Consider the following 18,584-nt stretch of genomic DNA (forward strand, 5'->3'; position numbering starts at 1 on the left):
TACTTTGCCTACTTTTCTGCTTTTATATAAGTTAAGAAACACTTGAAGATTCAAAATATGCATTTACAGTAACTGAAGTTTTACCAAAATCAGATTACACAATCGTTGCCATTGGGCAGAAACCTCATATCTCCATATTACAACTTGTGCTATTCATCATACAAGAGTGTCACACAAAAGTAGTGCAATTACCTGATCTACAAGCTCACAACGCGCCACGATGCGATGAGTTGTGAGCTTGAAGATCGGCTATTTTCACTATTTTAAAATGTTTTTAAAATAATAATTTTAGTAATAATAATAATAATAAAAGAACGGTTTTGGACTTACAAGGTTTCCAGCAAACAACAACGACAGGATGTCTTTATCTCCAAGTGGGCGGCTCTGCAGTGAAACATCAGTTCTTGTTGCACTGGGTCACACGAGTGGGCCAGTAGCGTCCTTTGAGACTACTGCAAATACATGTCAGTTGAGTTGAACTTACAGTAAGTACAAACAACTCGATGTAAAACACAAACAAGGCTGAGTGAAGCAACATACTGTACAGTGAATTAATAATAATAAGCTTTATTTGTATAGAATTTTTCAGAAACAGGTTAACAAAGTGCTTCACGGACATGAAAACAAACATGAAATATAAAATCAATTCAATGAAAGAAATAAAAACATAAAAGGGACAATAAAAGAAAATTAAAAGTGAAAGCAAAAACTATCTATCCATTCCTTCTGGTTAAAAGCCAAAGAGTTTTAAAAGAGGACACTTTGAGGTAGCCTATCTGATTTCCAATGGAAGTGTATTCCATCAAAGTGGAGCTCTTGCAGCGAATGCCCTATTGCCTTCCGTTACCAGCCTTGTCCTGGGGACGCGGAGTAAACGTTTGTCTGCTGATCTAAGATTAGAGGGAGGGGTGCAACGAGATCATTAGGGAATCTCAGTCACATGGTTTTGATGGAAACACATTCTTGTTTGTCTGACAATCTGTCTGTTGGTGATCGAAACATCAGCTTCTAAAGGAAGGACTTTCATCCCTGCCCAGCAAACCCGTGTTATCGAATGCCAAAATATTGTTTGACCTCAGAGTGACTCTCTCTGTGGCTCTCTGTGTCTATCTATCTCTCTCTCATTTTAGCTCGCCAACAATATGAAAATTCCAAACGCGGCTTTGCGAGGATATGATTGCATGGGTAACTTCTTAGAACAAGAGAGCCAGCTGAAAAGGGCACAGCTGTGCCAGTGTGTCCCTTCCCCGTTTTAGATTTGGTTGTGACCTGACCAAGATAGTGTATTATTCCTAGATCAGTTCTAGAGAGAGGGTAGTGTTTTTCTAAGAAGTGTGAATGGGGTTATTATGTCACCAGAGGAGGCCTTTAAGACCCGGAGAATACGTTCTGTGAACAACAAGGAGACATTTTCCAGGACAGGGCAGAGAGTACACACAGAGACGGAGGAAAACAACATGTCAAAAAAACTGCAACTGAAAACCGTGGAAGACCTTAAAGAAGAGACACGCAGCGGTGAGCTCCTACCGGCACCCTGACAACTGTGAGAAGCCCAATTCCTCTGGGCTTTTTGTTGTCCTTCTTGGAGTGGCGAGGAGGATTACTGCCTCTCTACAGGCACACCCAGCTACCCGCTGACCCCTTGGAGCCCCACACACACACACACACACACACACACACACACACACACACACACACACACACACACACACACACACACACACACACACACACACACACACACACACACACACACACACACACACACACACACACACACGTTTGCTTTACTGTACTTGTGAGGACATCATCATTTTTGTACTGCAATTTTGTAAGTGCAATTTGTTACGTATTTTCTCTTTTTTTTTCTTATCCATAAAGGGGTAACAGTGACAAATAAATGATCAGAAAATTCAGCGAATATTTCACATCAAACTATTAATTTGGTGATGCCTCATACAGATTGATGCATTTATTCCCTGTAAATACTCGCTTTTTGATATTCACGTTCTGTGTGTAATCATGGCACAAACAGCAGTTTAAATTAATGTGAATTAGTCACATGAAACAAACGCTCCTAGTGTGTACAGACCTGAAGTCTGAGGCCTGAGTTATCTGCTATCTTTGGTGCACGATACCGGTGTATAACTATGGGTAAATTGGCATAACCCTAAACCAACCGACCTTCATAATTATCTTCCTAATTGTAAGCCTAACTGTAAAAATATTGTTTTAACCAAAGCAACCATTTCTCTTGTGAAAACCGAGGCAAATTATTGTCCTCACAAAATGTCCATTTCCCAAATTCTACTATACTGATGTTGTGGGGACATTTGGCACTCACAAGTATTGTAATCCAATGCACAAACGCATGCACGCATGCACGTGCACACAGGCCTTTCACACAGGGCAGCCATTCTCCAACGTCTTGACTTATGCCCACGCTGCCATTTCAGTGACATGTGCTCAGCATCCAGCCATCATTCGCCTTTCATGTGATTTACCTCCTCATCTTCATCTGTTGTTGTGCCTTCTTTCTCTCCCTCCGTCTTTCATTAAATCTAATCAGAATGACGTGTATCACCTTCTTCATTCTCTCCTCCTCCTCCCCCCCCCCTCCTCCTCTCTTCTGTTAAGTTTTCCTCCCTAGCAGCAAGCTGGGCAGTGAAGAGAAGAGAGAAAACAAGCGAGAAACGGGTGTAGTGCCTCCCCCCTGCTGGGATATTGATGTGGCATTACAGACCCCTGAGCTGAGCAGAAAGAGGCAAGAGCACAAAGATGACTTCACAGAGTCTTTAGCACATACCCCTGGTCCATGGATACGCACGCACACACGCACGCACCTTATTCAGGTCTTGAAGTTCATCGGCCACAATATTCAATGGTTTAACGTTCTGATTTGGATTACAGTGTAAGCACTGTAGCAAAACGAAGTACATCTACTCATCTACTTGAGGTATTTGCACTTTACTTGAGTATTTAAATTTTCCAATACTTTTACTTCTACCCCACTACATCTCAGAGGCAAATATTGTACTAACTTTAGTTACTTTGCAGATATAAATGATTACGTTATAAAACATACATTAACTACTTTAGTCCTGTTTTATACCTAGGCTATTTGAACATAGCCGATCTAGAAGCTCACGACACGTTGCGAGCTTGTAGATCTGCTATTTTCAAACATTTTAGTACTTTTACTTTTGGTACTTTAATGAAATATAACCTGACAACAGAGAATTAAAGGAGATAATTAATTAATCTATCAAAACAAAACAACACATTTTGTTTTCCTGTACACTACATTTAGGTGTTAAATATTCAACCTTCTTTTTAACCAATTTATTCCCTTTGTTATCGCCAAGTATGCTATGTTTCTTTCTTTCAACACCCATACATGGACAGGAAATATACCATTTCACACATGTATGGCAGTATCACATGTTATTTAGATAGACATGCTTGTTGTTGCTTGTCCACACATGTTAGCATGTTTACATTGATGCTGGGTCAGGTGTCACAGCCCTGTAACCCAATGAATATACTGTACCTTAGCGAAACGGTTCTCGGTTCAGCTCTGGCTCCATACAACGTAACGGCTTCCTTCCTTGAGACCACTTAAACCCTAGCATCCGTATTGTGGGGAAAACTTTCGCCAAAAATAGCAGATCTACAGTACATGCTCACAATGTGTTGCAACGCGTCACATTGTGAGCTGGTAGATGGGCAATTTTCTGTGAAGATATATAATCTAGGGCAGAAAACAGAAAATATATTATATAGAGCCCTGAGGGACTACGGTCGATCAAGTGGGTTGAAGTATCTGCCCGTGCTGGCCTGGCCTGGCCTGGCCCATCGACCTCGAAATCTCTGGACTTCACTCTTCAATGAGTCGCGCTCATAGAGACAGTCCTTTTGACGTGACAGACATGTACTTAACTTTAACTCTTTCACTGCCAGATTAAATACATCGCCCATGTCAGCGATTTTTGGTTTTCCTAACCTTTTCAACTAGTCACAGAATATTTACATCCAGTTTGATCAATCCCCTGATGGTTGCTAAACACGGAGGGTTTCACTGTGCTTCCGTGAGAAGAGAAAAAAGTCATTGTGACGCCCCGTTCGCTTGTTACAGGCCGTTGAATATAGCTCGTCTCGTCAAAAATGCAGGGAGAAAAAAAAAAAAATACTATATACAGCCATTTCCCCAAATACTCTAAGCAGGAAGGAATGGTGGTGGGGATCTTTCGATCACTTGATCTCCTGGATCTGTGTGACTTGAGGATGAAAATGGTCAGTCGTGTGTTAGAGAACAGCGCCATCTGGTGGAAAACCACTGAAAACGAAAAAAAAGTCGTAAAAGTTGTCTTTGGCAGTCTGCACCTTTGGGAAAAAAGTCATAAAAGTCAACGACTTTTGGCAGTGAAAGAGTTAAGTTAGGGGAGGAAGATTCCTACTGTGATATTTTCTTAATACAACGAGTGTCCTAGAAAGCGCTCTGCTCTCCCGCAGGCCGCGCTGTGGCGTCGTGCTGCTGTACGTTCCCGTTTCCAACTGTGTCCTGTGTGACTCAGCCTCTGCGTCACACTCTGAATCCTTCCCACCTTAAACTGGTCAACCGTCATAACAGCTCCCAGCTGGAAGCCCTTTCCAATCTTATGCCCAATTTATGTTCCATCGCGGGTGTTGACGCGTTGTGAGCTTGTACAGTAGGTCGGCTATTTTCGGCACACGACAACATATCAGGCACTATCTGTCAGGTGTGCTTCAAAAGATTGGGATCCAAACATGAGACGAGAGGCAGAGTAGATGTCAGAGCAGTTTATTAGACAAACACTGAGGAACACACATGGTATCCTAGTTAATTTGTGGCACTAATGTGTTTTATTTGCACTCTATATTTACGTGACCATTTCTCCTGTAATTTTTTAAAGGGATATTTCACTTTCAAAAAAACTTTGGGTCATTTTATCGTCTACTCAGACTTTTGTGAGCCCCCCAGACGGTTGTTAAGTTGCTTGATTCAGTATTTAGATATTTGATATTCATTTTATCAGACACGCCCCCTTCCTATACAAACCCATTAGAACTTCAAACTCCATTTTTAACATGTTAAATTCATCAAAAACACCCGTCCTTGGTTCTGGTGACTCACCCTGCCCTCCTAATACGCGAGGGGCCGTGTTTTTTCGATTACTTTTTTCATTTATTTTAAATATTTTTTGGGGAAAATGAAAAAAATTCAATACAATAAAAAAAGAAAAGAAAAAAGTAATTGAAAAAACACGGCCCCCGGGGCGTGTCTGACAAAATTAATATCAAATATCTAAATACTGAATCAAGCAACTTTAAAACTGTCTGTGTGTGTGTGTGTGTGTGTGTGTGTGTGTGTGTGTGTGTGTGTGTGTGTGTGTGTGTGTGTGTGTGTGTGTGTGTGTGTGTGTGTGTTAAGCTCCATCTTAACCAACAGCTCCCCTACTGGTCTCTCTGAGCCCAGTGACACAGATTATCACCATCCAGGTTTCCACTCTCATTCCCATGATGTGAGGTTGACATGTCCCAGTTACAGTACACACACACACACACACACACACACACACACACACACACACACACACACACACACACACACACACACACACACACACACACACACACACACACACACACACACACACACACACACACACACACACACACACGCAAACACACACACATTTTCCACTTCACACACGCATGCACGCACACATCAGGACTGATAGCTTCCAAACAAGACCCTGGGATTTTCTTCTTTTTTTCCATTACACAAATTATTGTTGGCATATTAAAAACCTTATTTAATTGTATTTAATTCCAGTAAAGTGCACTCTTTGAAGAACTCGGTTGATGCAATTCTTCACCCCCAAAATGACTTTTTTCCTATCCATACCCTGTGGAGCCTGGAATTCACAGTGAATTTGCATTGGTGTTGCATTCCTTCACGGTGAATGAAGAATCCATAAACGAAGAGAATGAATAGTTGATTAATTTAAGGAAATAGAGGTCCAATATTAACAAGAGAAAATAGTTGATACATTTAAGGAAATAGAAGTCCAATATTAACAAGAGCAAATAGTTGATGAATTTAAATAAATAGAGGTCCAATATTAACAAGAGAAAATAGTTGATGAATTTAAGGAAATAGAGGTCCAATGTTAGCAAGAGCGAATCTTTGGCTAATCTTAATTTTTGGCTTATCTGCTATAGTTGATGAATTTAAGGAAATAGAGGTCCAGTATTTACAAGAGCAAAACTGTCTTTAAAAAATCTGTTTATACTACAACACAGCTTTCAGACTATAATCCTCATCCAACTTTAGCCAACACCACATTTTCACAGAAACATTATAGCTTTACCCATTAAGACCTAAAGTCGGTTCTAACGTCTTCTAAATCCTAACAGCTTTCTGAAAAACATGTTTATGTATAGTGGTGCTCAAACTTTTTCATGTCAAGGACCCCCAAAATTATATGTATTCGGCTGCGGACAATTGAATCTGTGCCAAAGTATAAAATAATACTTTTTAGCTTAAATCTAGAATGACACAGATGCTTTACCGGTCTTAATGGGTTAAAATATTTTGGGTTAAACAAGCTTATGCACGAATGACACACACCTGAACAAACGCACTAGTATGTGTCTCATATAATATCAATTAAAATACAGTACATTTTGTTACTAGATCTGTGAGGACAGACTCTGGCAGGACTGTCTTGTTAAGTTATTACCTTTGTAAAGTGTATTTTTCGAGCTCTTGCTCGATTGCATCTTCACAAAGTCGATTTAACGGGAGACATTTTAAGACGAGGCATTTACCGAAATGAAAAAGAGCAGAGACACATTTCGAAATAGTTTTCTGTTAACTTTTAAAAATGCTCTTTTCCTAACAGCAAATCATTTTTTGTTGCCCTTTGTGTTCCTCGGGGACTTTTAACAAAACCCTTGGCGCTCTTGCCTCCGTTCCAAAGTGGTATTAAAACGCTCCGTCTTGATATCAGGGCCAATGTTCAAACTTTGACTTTTTTCATGACTAATGAAATACCAGAGAAAGAGAGAAAGAGAGGGAGGGAGCAAGATAGAGAGGGAGAGAAAGAGAGAGGGAGAGAGAACCGTGCCTCTCGCTGGCAGGTAGAATCCTTGTATGTCCAAAACTAAATATTTATCCTAGTTTTAAAAACAGCCGATCTACAAGCTTGCAACGTGCAGCAATGCGACACGTTGTGAGCTTGTAGATCTGCTATTCTCCCTACTTTTGTGCTCAATCTTGCATGACGAAGTAGTGGCATTCATTTACGAAAAAACATAAAAAGTTGAAGTATGGAGATATGAGGTTTCTGCCCGACGGCAAAGCTCTGCATGAAGCCCATTCCAGCAGTGACCTAATACGTCCCTACCGCATCCATTATTTGATCCAGTTACACGCGCGCTCAATATCAATAATAAAACAGTTAAATTGGACAAATGGAATGTTTCTTTTAGCCATTTCTGCGATTGTATTTTAAGCCACCGTTTTATTTTCCTGCACTGTATTTACTCTGCAGGGCCCCGAGTGCCGCTGGCAACTTTTAAGGGGTCTTTTATGTATAAATATAACATATATAGTGAAAAACACTCACGGACTGAATCGGTGTACCATTTCAAAATGCACGTCCACAAATGCATCTTGTTCAGAATTTTTCTTTTTTCCATCTGTGGATTTTTGAGATCACAGATAGAAGCATCACATCGGTCTAAATATGAATATTTAATATGTTGAAACCTCTCTCCTGCATATGTACTCCTTCATGGTTCAAAAAACACACAAATGACATTATTCTTTTATTTTATTTTTCACAACATGGGACCCAGTTGAGCTACAGTTGAGCTACAAATAGAAAACCTTTGATGCACGTGTACAGATATGTTTATTTAAATTTAAATAATTGAAATGCTCTACTGAGAAACTTTTTTGATTTATACTACTGTATTTCAATACCATTTGTCTGTTGGATACTTTAGGTTAGGTTAGGTTAGGTTAGGCTAGGTTAGGTTAGGTTAGGTTAGGTTAGGTTAGGTTAGGTTAGGTTAGGCTTGGTTAGGTTAGGTTAGGTTAGGTTAGATCAATACTAGTGAAACGAACACACAATGCAATGTGATGCATTGTGAGCTTGTAGATCTGCTATTTCCACTATTTGAAATACGGCTTAAGTGGTTAATTCATAATGTACTTCAAAAGTACAATATTTATCTTTGAAATGTAGTAGAGTGAAAGTCTCCAAGTCTCCAAAAAATACTCAAGTAAATTACAGATACTTAAAAAATAAAGGTACTTAAGTGCAGTATGCAAGTAATTGTACTTGGTTACTGTCCACCACTGACGTTCACAGAATTTGGAAGGATGGCTTTTATTTTTTATGCTCCATCCATGGTCCTGGAATCAGCTCCACACAATGACATTAAACTGCTGGAGCACTTAATCCCTTTGGATGATTTTAAAAAGTTTACTCCAGACGCTAAAAACCGACAGAGGTCTGCAGCTGTTTTTACTCCAGTTTGTGTTAACGTATTTTAATGTATTTTCTATTTCTAATTCTTTTTGTTTTTTCATTGTATTTTATAATGTAATCCCTGCTTGATTGCTTTCTTGGCCAGCGGGCTCCCTTGCAAAAGAGACTCTCAATGGGACCTGGTTAAATAAAGGTCAAATAAATGTATCTGTAGGCCTATATATTTGACCGTTTTAATCATGCAATGCATAGTGTACAGCACAGTCAAATCCTCAATCCAAATCCTCAAGATGTTAATGCATCCGTTTGTAACTCTGAGAGGAAACAAATTTGGCCCATTTGGTTGAGGATTTTATTTAACAGCCATGGTTTCTGAGGTGAAGCCCTGAACTTTTGACCCAACCTCAAAACTTTCATCTAATCCAGGCTGGCATGGAGGCGGAGCCATCTCCAGAGATGGAGGAATTATCATCCCGTAATCATTTCATGCCCCCGCCCCCTCCCTAGCCCCCCCCCCCCCCCCCCCAATGTCGCCACACAGAGCAACTGTGCTTAGAGACTCCAGGGTTCACGGTGTCAGGATTATCTCACACACACTCACACACACACACACACACACACACACACACACACACACACACGCATACGAGCATACACAAATGTGCGCGTGCTTGCACAGACACACATATGCACGCACGCACACGCACACATGCACACGCGCGTGCACACACTGCCTCTCTCCCTCCCTTGTTGGCCAACGGTTTCTACCCATAAACTCCAGCCAGCTGTTACCCAGTGTTAAACCCTGTTTAGCAGAAACAGATCTAAGTGGTCCTGTTGGGATCAGGACAGGGCCCCGACCGTGGGGTTACAGCGCCCCCACCGCCACTGTCCGGGGCAGGAAATTACACCATCGCCGATGGAGCGCATCAAGACACCGGGACAGGCAGAGCTAGACACAATGTTTGTAAATACAGTAGGCCTATGCTTATTGTTACGAATGTTGAATTGGGCACGGGCCCAATTGAGACAGTCAATTCTGCAGGTGAGTCCGGTATAATAATAAGGGTAATAATAATGATAATAATAATAATAATAATAATAATAATACAAAACATCATAAGTAACTATGTAAGTATGTAAAGTATCATGCATAGTAAAATATAGTGTTATAGCCATATATTATTATTGCATAATTAATTAATACATTAATAAAGAGAGATTAGTTGTATTCTAAAGTTTACTGATAAAGTGTGAATATGGTCATGAATAATACTAATACAATTAACATGAATATTAATATGAATATTCATATTATTCATAATAATGTTGCATTACATTGGATTAAATGTGGTTAAATGGATTGTCCATCCAATCAACCCGGTTCTGCAACTCGTTTCATGCAACACATAGAACGTCAAGGCTGCTCGCAATCCAGTGGACATGCCTGTGATTTATACATGCTCTACGTATTGTCAATGTCAGGCAGATTCTTTTTAAATGTATTATAAAATAATACATAAAATAAAAAATAATAATAATATTTTTGAAATAATTGAAGAAATTGTAGGAAACAATCTTTACTCGTGACCCATAACAATGGGTCCGCGACCCCATTGTTTGGGAAACACTGCTTTAACCCAGTGGTTCCCTTACTTTTTAGCGCAAGACCCAAAAGAGAAATTAGACATTTGCCCGGGACCCAAACGAGCGAAAATAGTAGATGTATCAGCTTGTGGATCTGCTATTTTCACTACTTCTTAAACGTTTTTTATTTATTTATTAGCTGTAGAAAAATAAATGGAATTGTTTTTATTGATGCAAAGTAGTGACTTTTATTTTTATGTTTATTGTTTGAATTTTTTTATGTACAGTACAAAACGGGGAAAAAATGATATTTACTCATGACCCATAAAAATGGGTCCGTGATCCAAACAAAGGTCCCACGACCCGCTGTTGTTGCTCTAAGGGGACAAATAGACCTAGCCAGGATAGCATAACAGCGCCAACAGACCCCCTCACCATAAGGGTTAAAGCATTCAGGCATGTACCGTTCTCTCTGCATATGCCACACATGCACTCTCCCACTTGTGGACATGGACAATGTGATGAAAGATGACTCACATGACCATATCGTTTTTTCCACATCTAGGTCTATGTTTTTTTTTTCGTTTTTTTTCGCACCACTGCACTCTCAAGTTTGACCGAGCACGGCAAATGCAAGTGCATTCGTCTTTGTAATGAGGGGTTTATGCACTGCAAGCCTACTATAACACACCTCTCTATGTAGTTGTCGATGGACTGTTCTTGTTGGCACTGATTGCATTGACATTCTTAAGCCCAATTTATACTAAGTTGTACGACGGTGTTGGGTGCTGAAAACAGCAGATATACCGTATTTAAGCTGACAAAATGTTGCGGATGTAACACATTGCGTAGCTTACAGATCAGCTATTTGGAATGGCTGCCGTGTCAAGTAGTCAGATTCGTGGGCCGTGAACGCTTTCCAGACTTTCAAGAGGGCCCTCATCCAGAAAAGGTTGAGAACCACTGCTTAAGACGACATTTTATGACCCTATTTACTGATTTCTTTCCCATAGATTGGAATGCAGATGTCACTTTTTAACCAGTGTTCTTATTGAAACACTAGACAGTTGAGCAGTCTCTGTGACTGAAGCTTCTGCCATCCGTGCCCCGGTAATGAACCCACTTTCACAGTGACTTAGATCTGTTTCTCTTGCCATCTGGACACCAAATTGGGGTCAACAGGGCCTGCTCAGCATTTTTATACAGAACATGCCACATGATACGATGTGATAGGACACACACACACACACACACGCACACGCACACGCGCACGCACATACGCACGGTACGTACATACGCACGGTACGTACATACGTACGTACGTACGAGTATTGTCTTTTGTAAATTGATAAAATATATATATATTGTTTTTATAAATGTATTGATTTATTTCTTACTGAAGTATTCTGTACATTGTGTAACTTACCAACGTACGTACACGTTCAAAGTGACAATATTAGCAATCACACATCTGCAACAAAATGCAACACTTTACAATCACACATCTCTGAGTAACTCAGACAATAACAATGAATGTCTCGTAAGTGTTCAATATGTCCTTTTCAAGCTGTAAATGTTTTCATATTTAAGGTAAGCATTCTTGAGTTTCTTATTTAACACTTTCGTTGTTTTTTTTACATGTTTTTAGTGCTTATTTGTCGGACAGTAGTTATTTACGATGACATGAACTAAACAAAACAATAAAAGCAGCAGAGCTTGTATTAAAGTTAATTATGTGCTCATTCAAATATTAATTCTTTGACATTATTGCTTTCTATTATTTCTCATAGGAATTATCTCAATGGTCTCTTTTTCTTTATCTCTTTTTTGAAATTGGTGACATCGGTTATGCACTTTCAACTGGCATCCCCATTTTGGGCATTATAAGCGAAAATTGTCACAAATTGTGACAAAAAAATCAGAAATTATGAAAATAGCCAAAGAGGAGAGGAGTGGAAACGAGAGGGAAGCATATGGGAGAAGAATAGAAGAGGAGAGGAGAGTAGTGAAGCACCGGGAGGCAGATGTACAGAGTGATATACAGGAAGTACAGAAACAGAGTGCTGGTGAGTGAACAGAAGTGTCTTTGTAGCAGTAGAGCTTCAGGGTTTGATGCTTGATGGACCGGCCCATCAGAAAGCATGTGACAGTTGTAGGGTGAGGGAAACGCCCGCGGGACAGACACACACAACAGCAGGCCGTCTGGAAAGAGAGAGTTGGGACGTCACGTAACACTACCATCCTCTCATTATCATCTTCATCCTCATCATCATCTTCATCATAATCATCATCATCGTTCAACTCTGGTTGAACCCAGATAAGTCGGATAATTTGTTCGGGACGAGTATGGGATGCGTGCATGAGTGTGTGTGTGTGCGTGTGTGTGTGTGTGTGTGTGTGTGTGTGTGTGTGTGTGTGTGTGTGTGTGTGTGTGTGTGTGTGTGTGTGTGTGTGTGTGTGTGCGTGTGCGTGTGCGTGTGTGGTTGTAATCATAGTTAATTCACCTTAATCCGAAAGTTTGGATGCTGATACTGTACAGACGCACACCATGTTGGGTCTTTTTGGTAGATTAGAAATTCTATGACAATAATAATTATATATACAAATGTTTAAATGGTATGTGTTATTATTATTATTATTATTATTATTATTATTATTATTATTATTATTATTATTATTATTAAATTAGAATCAGAAATACACAAATATACTGCATGTATGGAATATATAATTATAATTTATATTCCCACAAAAGCTATTTTATTTGAATGTTTTAGTGTTATGTTCATGATTGCATTACATGCATGTATGCAAATACGAAATACACAAATATGAAAATACACAAATATACTGCATGTCATTTGGAATATAAAATTATAATTTATATTCCTGAAAAGGTGATTTTCTTTTAATGTTATGTTCATGATTACATTACATCATGCTTACATGCTTATTATTTAGTATCGTAAATTTATATATCTATCATTATATTTTTGTTTTATTTTGTTCATTTTATATTAACCTTGACAATTTGCAAAATAAATGAAAAATCTAAAATGTAATAATATGCAATATCAGTAAAACAGATATTTATTTTTATTTGATTTTATATTATTAAAAAATCTATGAGATAAAGTGTACAATATTTATTAAAATATTTGCACACCTTAACCACTGTATTGCTGGTAAAACAAATATTTGAATGTAGTTATACGATAATTTCATTTAATAATGCTAATTAACAAAATGTTCTGGAAAGTACCCACCAAGTCCTATAGTGAGATAAAAGTTATTCGGACATTTAACTGTACAATAACGCTAACGTGAAGGCCAAACCCTCCCATTTAATAATGCCTGATTTAAACTAGCTTTTATGGTGTAAAACTGCAACGTGTGGTGGACTTGTAGATCTGCTATTCTTCCTGGGTAGGTATGCGACACCGGCGAGCAACTAAGTTTCATGTTTATTTTTTTATTTTTTTATGGTGCATGGTAATAATTGAATTGAATCCTACAGTAAGTGAAAGAGAAGAGCCACGGATTGTCTACAATTAACAGGACACATGAAAACAACATGTGACACACATTCTTTAATATATCGCATATTTCGTATTTCCTCCCTGGCCGAAGGCCCAGATTCCATCATAAGACTCAAACGACATAATTACACACAATTTACATCACTTTACTTCCTGGCTCTGAGTCAACGCTTTGGACAGGAGGGGGGAAAAACACACAAACACACACGAGCGGGCCCAGAATTTGGTCCCCCCTAGTTAAGCGTGCGCACACACACACACACACACACACACACACACACACACACACACACACACACACACACACACACACACACACACACACACACACACCTCTTTGCAACCCTTCCAAAGCCTGGCAAGAACACCAGATATTACGAGATAATTAAAAATCCTGTTGTGCGATTATGTTATTCTCAGAAGCGTGTGAGTGTGTGTGGGGAGGGGGGGTTTATTGTGGCGGCCATTTCCAAGCCGCTCGTCCCAAAACCTGGCTCCCGTAATCTTCAAAATATGGCAGGCATGGGGCTCCATCCAATGAGATGGCACCATACCCCCCAATCTCCCCCCCCCCCCCCCCTCTCTCGGCTCCCACCAGATACAGGCTGCATGGAGTTCATCTGGAGTTCAACATGGCAGCCCACCGTGGCAACAAGGAGTTGGAGTGGCGGCGGGTTGACGATGATGGCGGGCGCTCAACGGACGGGCAGCTCCATGCCAACGCAGCTCTGAACCCGTTCAACTGATACACTGTAAGCATCTCTACTGTCACACGGCCATCACAGCAATCACCACATGCCAAATCTACTCATTGATTGTGATGGATTTCATTGCTTTCTAGCTTGTGTTTATCTTATCAATTTACAATTTAGGCATTTAGCAGACACTTTTAATCCAGAGCGATTTACAGTAAGCAAGGACAACACAAGGTAATACATAACATTTATAGACATAGTCATCTACTAATAAACTAATACATAAGTAAACCAAGAACCTATCATCAGTCTAATCGTAGACGTAGAACATCCCAAAAAACTACAATCTGTACATTGAAACTCTACACACTATAGGATGCCAGGTCAACTATCTAAGTTACATGTTAGAATTTGCATAAGCCTGCAAAGTCGTCAATGACAATGATTCAGTTTTAGAACTGGCAGACGATGTCCATATTATTATTACTAGTATTTGTACTTTTTAAATAATTAAGCCATATTTTATACAAAAAACTAAAGAAAACTAAAGAAAAGTAAAAAATATTGAAAATAGCAGATCTACAGTATAAGCTGTCACTTCTATCTTTGCTAAAGAAAAGATGCCATAGAAATTCATTTAGGGAAAAAAAAAGAGGATATGTTTGGAACTTTTGGGAATTTCTTGGTAAACTTTTTGGCATTTTTTGAAATGTCCGGCCTATAATGACTTGCCCAACATAGGGACACCAGGTTGAAAGCGCTGAAATCGTTATTTTCCAACACCTGTCAACTTTGAACTTTCTACATGAGACAGCACTATTTTACCACTCTGACCACCGAACAATAAACCCTAACCTACTTATTGAAATCCTGAACAGTAATCTGTTTTTGCCCTGCTTTCAGCACAGGGTGGCTTTCCTGGAACACTACTGCCCCCATCAGGGCGCATAGCGCCACCCCCTCCCCCTCCCCCGCTCAGTGACGCTCAAACTCCGACCTCATAATAATTACTCTAAAAACGACATTCAGTCCCATGCGTTAAAAGCCATGACCCGCTGGTCTCGTCTCTCCCCCGCACGGGTCTGTCAATACGGAGCTGTTTGCTCTTGACAGAACCGGCCCGCGGTTCCCCGAGGTGTGGAACAGAACTGTGAAGTGGTGGAATGGTGTTGAAAAGCGTTGTTGTATCAATATGTGCGCTGTGATGTGAGAACTCGCTTCTCTTCTCGGCCTTCATCTCCCTCGGGAGCATTATACCATACACGTAATACCCTGCAAGGCCACGACACAGCCGCATAAAGCCCTCCATGAACCTTTCACCCTGTCCTGATGTTGTCACGCAGAGAGGACGGCAGAGCGGTAACTAGGTTATACAGAAACAGGTTGAGAAGATGATGGTGTTATGATGTTATGTTATTATTGTGCGATAAAGCATTGCTGCATGGTTTCATTCTGCCCGCAAGGAATTCGGGAGCCATTTTGTCTAATTGAGTGATTGTTAGAACACGGGCGTACAGTACTGTACCTGCTAGCATAGCTTCTGCTCTGTTCACGAGGCAGTATGCATTCTGTGTGTGTGTGTGTGTGTGTGTGTGTGTGTGTGTGTGTGTGTGTGTGTGTGTGTGTGTGTGTGTGTGTGTGTGTGTGTGTGTGTGTGTGTGTGTGTGTGTGTGTGTGTGCGTGCGTGTGCGTGTGCATTTGTGTGCGTGTGTGTGTGTGTGTCTCAAGAGAAATGGATGTTTTCATGGTAAACCTTAAATAATTAAGTCATATTTTATACAAAAAAATAAAGAAAACTAAAGAAAAGTAAAACAAAATATTGAAAATAGCAGATCTACAGTATAAGCTGTCACTTCTAACTTTGCTATTTAAAAAGAAAAAGAATAGAAATTTGTTTAGGAAAAATAAAACAAAGGATATGTTTGGAACTTTTGGGAATTTCTTAGTAAACCTTTTGGCATTTTTTGTTTCGTTTTCATGGTAAGACAAATAATAATAATAACAAACCTTTAGTGTTCTGCTTACAATTAGGAAAATATTCTGGTTTAGGGTTATGCATTTACTATATACAGTAGGTTAGTTCAAGGGGTAAGGGTTATCCCTAGCATGCACCGAACATAGCAGATCTGCTATTTTCGGTGTGCGACACTGACGTGCCTGGGTGTGGTTAGGGTTAAAAACATCCCCAAAAATCTAAAAATGTTGTTCGTAAAACTGCTGTTCCACAATTTTGTGTGTGTGTGTGTGTGTGTGTGTGTGTGTGTGTGTGTGTGTGTGTGTGTGTGTGTGTGTGTGTGTGTGTGTGTGTGTGTGTGTGTGTGTGTGTGTGTGTGAGAGCGTGCATCCGTGCATGTGTGTGTGTGTGTGTGTGTGTGTGTGTGTGTGTGTGTGTGTGTGTGTGTGTGTGTGTGTGTGTGTGTGTGTGTGTGTGTGTGTGTGTGTGTGTGTGTGTGTGTGTGTGTGTGTGTGTGCGCGTCCATGCATGTGTGTGTCCGTGCATGTGAGTGTGTGCGTGCGTGCGTGTGTTCACGTAGAAATCTCCATCTGAAAACCCCCAATGACAAAATAATTTACGTTTCAAACGCCGTCAAATGCTCTGATGAAAGATATGAAAGCGCAAAACAAATTGAACACTGCATAGATCTAAGTGTGCGCAAATCCTCATGTTTCATACAATAAAGAAAAAGAAAAGAAAAAGCCTTTCAACATAAATGACCAAATTGCTACCAATATCCCACAGGAAATTAGTATGACTTCACCTCTTGGGAGTCGTTGCTTATGATATGGAAATAATTTGGTTTTGATTGGAGCCGCTGCGTTCTTCAGCGCAGCGCAACGTGCTTCAGTGGCTAAACTGAATGCAGTTCAATCACGGGGCTGCGTGATATTTCAGTAACGATCCAGGGCCACAGGGATTGATTGAACCTCCATTGTTCCCTGTGCTTCCCTCATCATATCTCTATCATGGAAAAGGTCGGTTCGCGGAGTTTGCGGAGAGCAGTTGCCAAGCTGTTATGTAGGTTAGCTGCACAAAAGCGCTTATAAGCCGCGGGAACAGAGAGAGTGAATGCGAGAGAGAGATAGATGAAGAGGGAGGGAAATAAATAAGTTGTTTAGAGAGAGAGAGGTGAGTGCTCGGTCAGCTCGTCTGTAAGTCGCACACAGTGCCATCCGTGGCTGTGTCACATCCAGGGGCCATTAGGACGCCACTGATCTAATGTGGGGCGAGTGTTCCGTCTAGCGTACAAACTGGGCTAGCCGGAGAACCGCTCGTTCAACACGCTCGTGTATGACACATAGCCCAGTCAGTCTGATAAAAAACTGTCAATAAGAATAATTGAGCTTGTGGTTATGTAGTGTATTAATGGAGTTTCTTTGTTGTTTTGTAATGTTTGTTTTGAACAAGCACAGAACAGATTAAGTTTAGAGTTGTTACTACTGTACTGTAGGTTGTGGTTCTGTAAGAAAAAAAATCGACTGTAGTTTCCACATTTTTAATGGAAAACTAATTAAAAGTTCATGTCTCATACATTTTACAGCGTGAGGTTAGTGTAGATTAATACATATTTTTTTCCGCCTCCATATACAGTTATTGATGCATCTTTTATTTAATTATTTTTCTAAATTAAATTCAGAAATCAAGTCACTTACTAGTTACTACAGTCCATAATATAAGATTATAAACTGAACAAACACAAGTGCTTAACAGTTTTTAAAGTTCACCTTCATATTCCAACACATTGGATAAATAAACCACAGCCAAATTTAAGCTATCAATTTGTACTTTATACTCTTGAAATCTTGAAAAGCTGCCAACAGTCAAGCCCCTTAAATAAGGTGATTTGTTTTGACACATATGAGTCCTATAAATCCTGACACAGAACTGAAAACACCCATTTCTGTTGAACCGTCAAATAGATTTAAATAATTATTGGATAAAACCTAGATCAAAGAATAAAGCACACACTTATAAGGGGAAAAAACATTCAAGACTGCATTTAAAAAACGTAGCGCGTCAAGTTGCAGAGTAATGTATCCACTTGTAATTCTGAGAATGTGTGCACTAATCTTCAATTAACACTGAAGATTCAGTTGTATACATCAGTTGAGTTGAGTTAAACTCGAAGGAACTTGACAACAAGACACAGACAAGGATAAGAGAAATAACAAATACTCCATTAACTAAATGTAACATGATTTTACGGTGTACAATGCATTCTAGAAAAGGCTAATGAATC

Source organism: Gymnoscopelus microlampas (genome assembly GCF_963454915.1).
Source record: "Gymnoscopelus microlampas genome assembly, chromosome: 17".
NCBI lineage: Eukaryota > Metazoa > Chordata > Actinopteri > Myctophiformes > Myctophidae > Gymnoscopelus > Gymnoscopelus microlampas.